At 41.1% G+C, this 8,625-nt stretch overlaps 1 long non-coding RNA gene across 1 annotated transcript; it reads left to right on the forward strand.

Moving 5' to 3' along the window:
* Positions 1-489: 489 nt before the first annotated feature.
* LOC133363210 (uncharacterized) lies at positions 490-8,200 on the forward strand. Its single transcript, XR_009757621.1, has 3 exons — positions 490-551; positions 4,205-4,270; positions 6,271-8,200. It is a non-coding gene; the product is annotated as an uncharacterized LOC133363210 (long non-coding RNA).
* The last annotated feature ends 425 nt before the right edge of the window (positions 8,201-8,625 follow it).

The following is an 8,625-nucleotide window of genomic DNA, read 5'->3' on the forward strand; positions in this document are numbered from 1 at the left end:
CATAGCAGCATGCTGGACATCAGAGGCAGGAGGGTGAGAGAGACGTCCTTCCATTCCATTGTTGTTGCCATAACATCAAGAAAGGACAGGGTGCAGAGAATGGGACTTGGTGAGAGGTAGGAAAGGAGTGGGCGAGGGATATTACAGGAGGGATTAGTAATTGGGGATGTGCATTCTCATACACAAAGAGGTGTAGGTGACATTCACAGATTACTCTTAAATGCTATATTTAGGGTCTATGGGGGGATCTTGTAATATTGAAATCCACCAACACTGCATAAGGGGATGGACTAAGTTAAGTTAAGTAGAAAGCTGTGAATTCTCTAACAAGAGGTCACATTCTTTCTATATTAGATCACTGTGTATGGGGAAGACAAGCCTGGGCATGTCTACTGTGTATGAGCTTAGCATGTATACTTCTGTCCTCTAAGGGAGGGGTCAGGTAGACTATATCTAGCAGCCTGTTACACAGACAGCTCTACTCAGGCTTGAATGATAGAGTGGCAGCCAGCTGCTTGCAGAGGATCTCCTGAACACTGCTGTCAAGGAACGTGAGACATTTTACGCTTATTTCTATGTGAATGCTCCATAATAAACACTACTAGACTACTTACCTCTTGGCATTCTTAATGGCCTAATTGGGTTTCAAGAACTTACTGTCTCTAACCAATGGATTGGGAGTCACCCTAGCACAGGGGTAGCACCCTGTGACATTACAGGGTGCAAGAGGATCATGAACACGCTCAGAATTGGGTTTTTAAAACCAACCTGTTTTCTGGATCAGGGAAATAGTTCAGATTTTTGGAGCCTAATTTTGAGCCTGACTGAGAGCAGGGAGGTTGTCGATTACAACTTCTGAGGTCTGAATTCTCACTGAGGTGGTGAACCTAAACTCGGATTGCAGGTGATCGTTCATATGATCAAATGCTCATCTATTTTTTGGGGAGGGGTGTGTGTGAAAATTGGAGGGAGAAACATCAGTAATTTAAGATATGCAGACAATACCATACTACTAGCAGAAACCAGTAATGATTTGAAACGAATGCTGATGAAAGTTAAAGAGGAAAGCACAAAAGCAGGACTACAGCTCAACGTCAAAAAGACTAAAGTAATGACAACAGAAGATTTATGTAACTTTAAAGTTGACAACGAGGACATTGAACTTGTCAAGGATTATTAATACCTTGGCACAGTCATTAACCAAACTGGAGACAATAGTCAAGAAATCAGAAGAAGGCTAGGACTGGGTAGGGCAGCTATGAGAGAACTAGAAAAGGTCCTCAAATGCAAAGATGTATAATTGAACTGTAATGTACTGACTTCAAGTCGATCCCAACTTATTGTGATCCTATGAATAGGGTTTTCATAGTAAGTGGTATTCAGAGGTGGTTTTACCATTGCATTCCTCTGAGGCTGAGAGGCAGTGACTGGCCCAAGGTCACCCAGTGCATTTCATGGCTTTGTGGGGATTCAAACCCTAGTCTCCCAGGTCGTGGTCCAACACTCTGACCACTACACTACACTGGCTCTCTTCTGAACACTAAAGTTGGGATCATTCAGTCCATGGAATTCCCAATCTCTATGTATGGATGTGAAAGCTGGACAGTGAAAAAAATGGATAAGAGAAAAATCAACTCATTTGAAATGCGGTGTTGGAAAACAGTTTTCTGCATACCATGGACAGCGAAAAAGACAAATAATTGGTTGTTAGAACAAATTAAACCAGAACTATCACTAGAAGCTGAAATGATGAAACTGAGGTTATCATACTTTGGACACATCATGAGAAGACATGATTCACTAGAAAATATAATAATGCTGTCTAGAAAACAGAAGGGAGTAGAAAAAGAAGAAGGCCAAACAAGAAGTGGATTGATTCCATAAAGGAAACCACAGACCTGAACTTACAAGATTTGAACAGGGTGGTTTATAACAGATGCTTTGGGAGGTTGCTGATTCATAGGGTCACCATAAGTCGTACTCAACTTGAAGGCATATAACAACAATGTGCAAAACATATTTTTTTATGTGGAGAAACTTTCAGTTACATGACCACCAGAATGGTTCAAATACATGTTTACACCTCAGTGAGAAATAGGACTATGGTGGATTGGAACTACATGTTCACTAGTGCACTTGTGTCTGTGAAATTTGGCTTCCAGATCTGCTAAGTGGTGGGATGCAGGGGCAATATGAAATGGAGAAGCATACCACCACCACATTTATTTATTTGTAGAATTTATTAATCACTTTATATTAGAAATGCCAAAGCAATATAAAAAAAAGGAAAAATCCTTAAAAACAACAAACAATAAAAGCAACATAGAACAGAGCAGTAACAGTCAAGGGATTTGACAATGGATATGGCTGGGATTACCTGTCTGGAAAGGCTTTCCTAAAAGAAGAGTCTTCAGCAGTTGTTGAAAATTTCATAGTCAGTGCCAGTCTGATATGTACAGGGGGAAATTCCACAAGTTGGGTGCTGTGACATTGAAGGCCTTGTCCCAAGTCACCATGGAGTGAACCCCAGAGACCTCCTTGGCACCACCAGTCTCTCCTGATGAGTGTAGTGAGGAACACCCAAGTTAGAGGGGGTAAGGCGGTCTTGCAAGTTATCTGGTCCTAGGTATCCTGTATGCCAGTACCAAAACCTTACCTTTGGTCCAGTAGCATATTGGCAGCCTCAGCAAAGGTGTTATGTGCTGGTAGTAGAAGCCAGCAACATGTGAGAAAGAGTGAACATCTCTCTCCGATTCCTGATGTTTCTTTACCACAATTGCCCCCTCCCACCATTGCTTCCAAGCTGTTTGGTGAAGAGGACCTAGGTGCCCAAATCTGTTCCCCTCGCCTCAGGCCAGGAGGCTTTTTGTTCAAGTCCCAGAGTCCCTGACAGGTGCCTCATGCATCTTCAGGTAGTCTTTGAACAATGAAAGTAATAGAGGAAAATGTTGGAGGAGGTTTTTTTTTGGGGGGGGGGTCATCACATGCTAAAGAGGGAACCAATGTTTTAGTCTGAACTTAATCTGTTTTTTTTTAAAAAAAAGAGAGTAATCCTTTAGCTCTCTTCCTCAACTGAAACAAAACCTAAGAATGTGTTGTCTTTTTCTCATTCGTCCCTTCTTTATCCTTGGCCCTCCCACTCTTTTCCTCTCTGTGTTTGTTACCACTCTTTCCCTTCCCTCTCTTCCCTGGATTATCTTCCTCACTTAACTTGGATTGCGAAGTCACTGGGGTGCAGACCACTCTCTTTTCTGTTTATGAAACTTTATAAAGTGTCATTTACACTGGGGATGCTGAATAAATAATAATAGTTCCTAATATGTTACTACAGATCATGATCCTTTATTTCCTTCTATGATGACATTGTGGTTTTAAAAACCTGTTTTGACTTCAACCTTATCTGCAGTTGGAATAACCAGCTCATCCCTTTTGAAGCAAAGCTGATTCATGCTTATTCTATATGGTAGTAACTGTGGTGTGCAACAAACTGAGATAAAAACTCTCACAGTCCCCCACTCCCCAGCACTGGAGGGAATTTAAGCTAGTGAAGTCTGAATCTTCAGGATGTCTTCTGGTAGAAAGTTGGAAAGGCAGAATACACCCAGAAAATGACTAATAGTCCAACAGAGAATTGCAAAAAAAGTCTTCATTGAGAGCCAAAAGTAAAAATGAAATTCAAAGCCTGTGATCTTGGCCCTCAAAATGCACAAAAATATCTGGAATTAAATTTTTCTCTGGGTGTTCACGGGCTGGCATAGACAACTGGCAGAAGAGGAAAAACTGGCTAACCAATCTGAATTATGTGCAAGACTAAGTTAGCAGCTGGTTCCTGGTGGTTTATAATAGTTACTGGCGAACTGACTCCATTATGATTTGGAATCTGGCAGTCAAGTTATTCATTCAACAGTATAAACTTGGCTAAAATCCCTTCTGTGTTATGATCTTTTCAAGCACCTACAAAGTTTTCATGCATGTACATCACCAAAGTACATTTTGGGAAAATGGCAGGTGAGTCAGGTATGACATTCTTTTTCCATTCAGTGTGTCACACTGCCTCCTTTTCTGATTGGCCATTATCACATGAGTTTTGTGTACAATAGTATTTCAATACGGATTCCCCCCCCCGCCCCCCTGGCAGAGGCAGTGGCTGTGGTGCGCTCAGGTATAAGTAGAAGCAGCAACAGTGTCTGTGTCTCTTTCTCAGATAACTCAGAAAGTTCCTACCGTTGAGGAGAAGACTGTTCCTGCCAACAGGAAGTACCCATTTCCAGTAAGTGTTGGGATGGGGGGGGGGGTTTAGCTGCAGGGGGCAGGGTTAGACTCCTTCACTTACTTTTACTTTATAACTCCATATGTGCTTTGGGAGATCGGCATGGGTGGTTGTAACCATCAAAAGGTAAAACAGCATACATTTTAGTCTCCTGCTGCACAAATGGGTTAATAGCAAGCAGTGGTGGCTGGTAATCTCTACCTGTTGGGGCTGCTTTGGGACCAAAGAGGTCACAAAGGTGGGGCCCAAAGAAATCAAGTGTTCTCCCTGTCCTCCTATCTTGCAATGCTTTGGAAGCAGTGCATAGAGCAGCTGACCATGGGCTTACTTACATAAGGGAAAATAAATCTTTTTTAAAGAAGATGTTTTTAGAGATATTTTGTGTGGGATATAAAATTAATTAATTAATATAGCTAAGGTATATCTGCTCAGAAGTAATAATAAGTCAAGATTTAAGATTGTTTAGCAATACTGCTCTGGCAAATCCTGTGTTATAATAAAGGAACAACACAAGCATCAAATAATCAAATATGTAATTATTGCAGTTATTACTGTGAATCGTTCAACGAATGTCACTTCAATCTTCTCTGTAGTACTAAGGCTGCAAGCTTTCTTATCCTATATACACTTAGCCATGAAGCTCACTGTGTGATCTTGGGCCAGTCACTGTCTCTCCACTCAATGTACCTCACCAGGTAGTTATGAGCATAACATGAGGAAAAGGAGAACTATGCATGAGGTCCTTGGAGAAAAGGTGGGATATAAATGCAATTATCAATATTTCTCAGAGAGCCAGTGTGATGTGGTGGTTAAGGTGTTGGACTACGACCTGGGAGACCACGGTTTGAATCCCCACCCAGCCATGAAGCTCACTGGGTGACCTTGTGCCAGTCACTGCCTCTCAGCCTCAGAGGAAGGCAATGGTAACCCCCCTCTGAATACTGCTTGCCATGAAAACCCTATTCAAAGGGTCGCCATAAGTCGGGATCGACTTGAAGGCAGTCCATTTCCATTTTTCATCAATATTTCTCTAGTTAGCATAAGAATGTAAGAAGTAGACAGATCAAAGAACCATCTTGTCCCAATTAGATGCCTATAGGAAGTTTACAATAGCACTCTCCTGTTCACGTTCCCATCAGTGGAACAGTTTTCCTCAGCAGGAGAAGAGCCATGCAACATAATCCTATGGATGCTTACTCAAAAGGAAGTTCCGTTGTGTTAGATGGGGCCACATAGAGACTTACTCCTCCATCCCCCCTTCCCATCCTTTATTTATTTGTTTGTTTGTTTGTTTATTTATTTATGTTATTGCATTTATATACCGCCCCATAACCGAAGCTCTCGGGGCGGTTTACAGCAATCAAAAACATTAAAAACAAATATACAAATTTAAAAACGCATTTTTTTAAAAAAATTCAAAAACACATGCTAAAATGCCTGGGAGAAGAGGAAAGTCTTGACCTGGTGCTGAAAAGATAACAGTGTTGGCGCCAGGCACACCTTGTCAGAGAGATCATTCCATAATTTGGGGGCCATGCAAAACCATCCTTTTCCATTGAGGGCAAACTTCTAAATAAACAACTGTTTATTTCAATAATAACAGCATAATAACATTTCAAAAGCATTACAACTGTATGAATTCCAAAAATCACAATGTAAATTGAAATGTTTATCAATTTATTGAATATATACGGTGAAATCAGATATCCTAATGTTTGTTCAGAGTGTGACAGCTAATACTATTCACAGGATTGTTAAAGATGTACTTACTTCACAGTCCATTAGCCATGTCCCCATGACATCCTAACAGCGCCACCAGGTCTAGAGGGCACCAGTCACCATTACAGCGGTGGATGCTGTGAGTCCCGCAACTTCTTGATGCAGATATATGATCATGGATACCATATAAAAATACAGCCTGAGAAGGGGTATGGCTGTGTTTACAGCTTGATTTGACTTAGCATTATTTATTGTGTAATTATACTTATTGCCCCCTCTAGGGTGCACACCTTAACGCTGTGAGGGGGTTTGAGAGTGCTGAAGAAGCTGAGAGCAATGCTGTCAGGAGTCTAGACCAAGAGGCTGGACTCCTAGCAGGGGCACCCAAGGCGGAATAGTCAAACCACCTCTGAATACCTCTTACCACAAAAACCCTATGAACAGAGTATCCAAAATGCAACATGAGATAGTGCTGGAAGATGAGACTCCCAGGTCAGAAGGCACTCACCGAGCTACTGGGGAAGAACAAAGGACAAGTATGAGTAGTGCTGTGACTAATGATACAGCTGGGTCAAAGCCGAAAGGAAGCCCAGAGGCTGATGTGCACAGATGCAAAAGGAGAGTCCGGAGTTGTACAATGCACACAATCGGAACATGGAATGTGAGAAGTATGAACTAGGGAAAGTTAGAAATTATCAAGCAAGAAATGGAATGCATCAACATTGTAATACTTGGCGTGAGTGAATTAAAATGGACGGGAATGGGTCATTTTCAATCAGGCAACTACAAAATATTTTATGCAGGAAATGAGAAATTAAGAAGCAGTGAGGTTGTTTTAATAGCGAGAAGTGATGTAGCAAAAGCAATTAGGAGCTATAATGCAAGGCCTGAGTGAGTGATATCAATGAGATTAAATGGGAAACATATTAACATAATCATCATCCAAGTCTATGCTCCAACAGCAAACGCAGAAGAAGAGGAACTGGAGAGTTTATGCAGAAGTGCAGGAAGAAATTGATCACACACGAAAACAAGATGTGCTGATAATCATGGGGGACTAGAATCTGAAAGTAGGGAACAGAGAAGAACTAGGAATTGTGGGAAAATGGGGCTTAGGAGATAGAAATGAAGCAGGAGAGAGACTTATTGAATTCTGTGAAGCCAATAATTTGTTTCTTGCAAACACATTTTTTGAGCAACTGAAAATACAACTGTACATGTGGACATCACCAAATGGGCAATATAAGAATAAAATTGATTAAATTGGTAACAGGAGATGTAGAAGTTCCATACTTTCTGCGAAAACAAGACCAGGAGCAGACTGCGGTACAGATCATGAACTAGTAATATTGAAAATCAGAGTAAAGCTAAAGAAGACCAACAAAGCAATCATCATGCCAAAATACAATTTAAATAACATCCCAGAAGAATATAAAGATCAAATAAGGAACACATTTGAGGCTTTAAATTTAGTTGACACAGAACCAGAGCTATGGAGTGAAGTCAGAGACATTATCAGGGAAGAATGCAACAGACAATACCTCTAGTTAAAAAGAGAGGAAGACATCAATGGATGACTGACAAAACTCTTAAAATAGTTAAAAAGAAAAGGAAAGCAAAAGCAAAAGGAGACAGAAACACAGTTAGAACCCTAAATGCAACTATACAGCAACTAGTACGTAGGGACAAATATAACTATTACAATAGTTATTGTATAGAAATAGAAGAGGACAACAAAAAGGGTAGAACAAGAGCCCTATTCCAAAAGATTAGAGAAATGAAAGGGAAATTTAAACCAAGAGTAGGGATGTTGAATAATCAACAGAGAAACACACTGACTGAACAAGATGAAATAAAAGGAAACAATACACTGAAGAATGTGAGGCGTCCTTCCCTGGCTCTCCCTGTCAGGTTCCTACCTGCTCATGGTTACTGCCTGTCTCTAGGCACCACCAGGGACTCCACCAGTCCGGACCGCTCTCTCTTATGGTTTCTCTCCCCGCTCTAGCACAGATCTCAACAGATCCCCCTGCTAGGCAACCACCAGTAACGTCCCAATACTAATATTCCCAGAGACTCTGAATACTGGTATTGTTATTCTCTTCACCGCTGCCACCATTTGTTACAGTTCCCCTTCAGCCTTGGTCATTACCTTACCCTCCCTTCTGGTCTGTGAAACCCCAGCCAAGGATCAGGCCTTTGGTAAACCAAATTAAGTATTTATTACAGATAACAAAGCTAACAAGATTAACAAGATTTCTTCTTAAGGCACATAAGCATATGGTTTTACTCAATACTAATCCGAACTCCACCTCCCTCCTTCTCCACTCTCTCCTGGCAAACAACTCTCTCAAACCCCACCAAGCAATCCACTCTTTCTCTTCTCCCCCCCCCCGATTCCACTCTCACTCTTCCTTTTATACATTCAGCCATTTTAAACACTCAGCCAATCATCTCGCATTCTACTGCCCATTCACTCCCCCTCCTCTTTCACTCCACTTACCATGTATCTTCTAAAACAACAACACTTACCATATATACATTAATATAGGAACATCACAAAGAACTCTATAAAAGAGATGCAAGGATGACAGATTCATTCACGGAGGAACCATATGATGAAGAACCAGAAATTT

Source organism: Rhineura floridana, chromosome 8 (assembly GCF_030035675.1).
Source record: "Rhineura floridana isolate rRhiFlo1 chromosome 8, rRhiFlo1.hap2, whole genome shotgun sequence".
Classification (NCBI taxonomy): domain Eukaryota; kingdom Metazoa; phylum Chordata; class Lepidosauria; order Squamata; family Rhineuridae; genus Rhineura; species Rhineura floridana.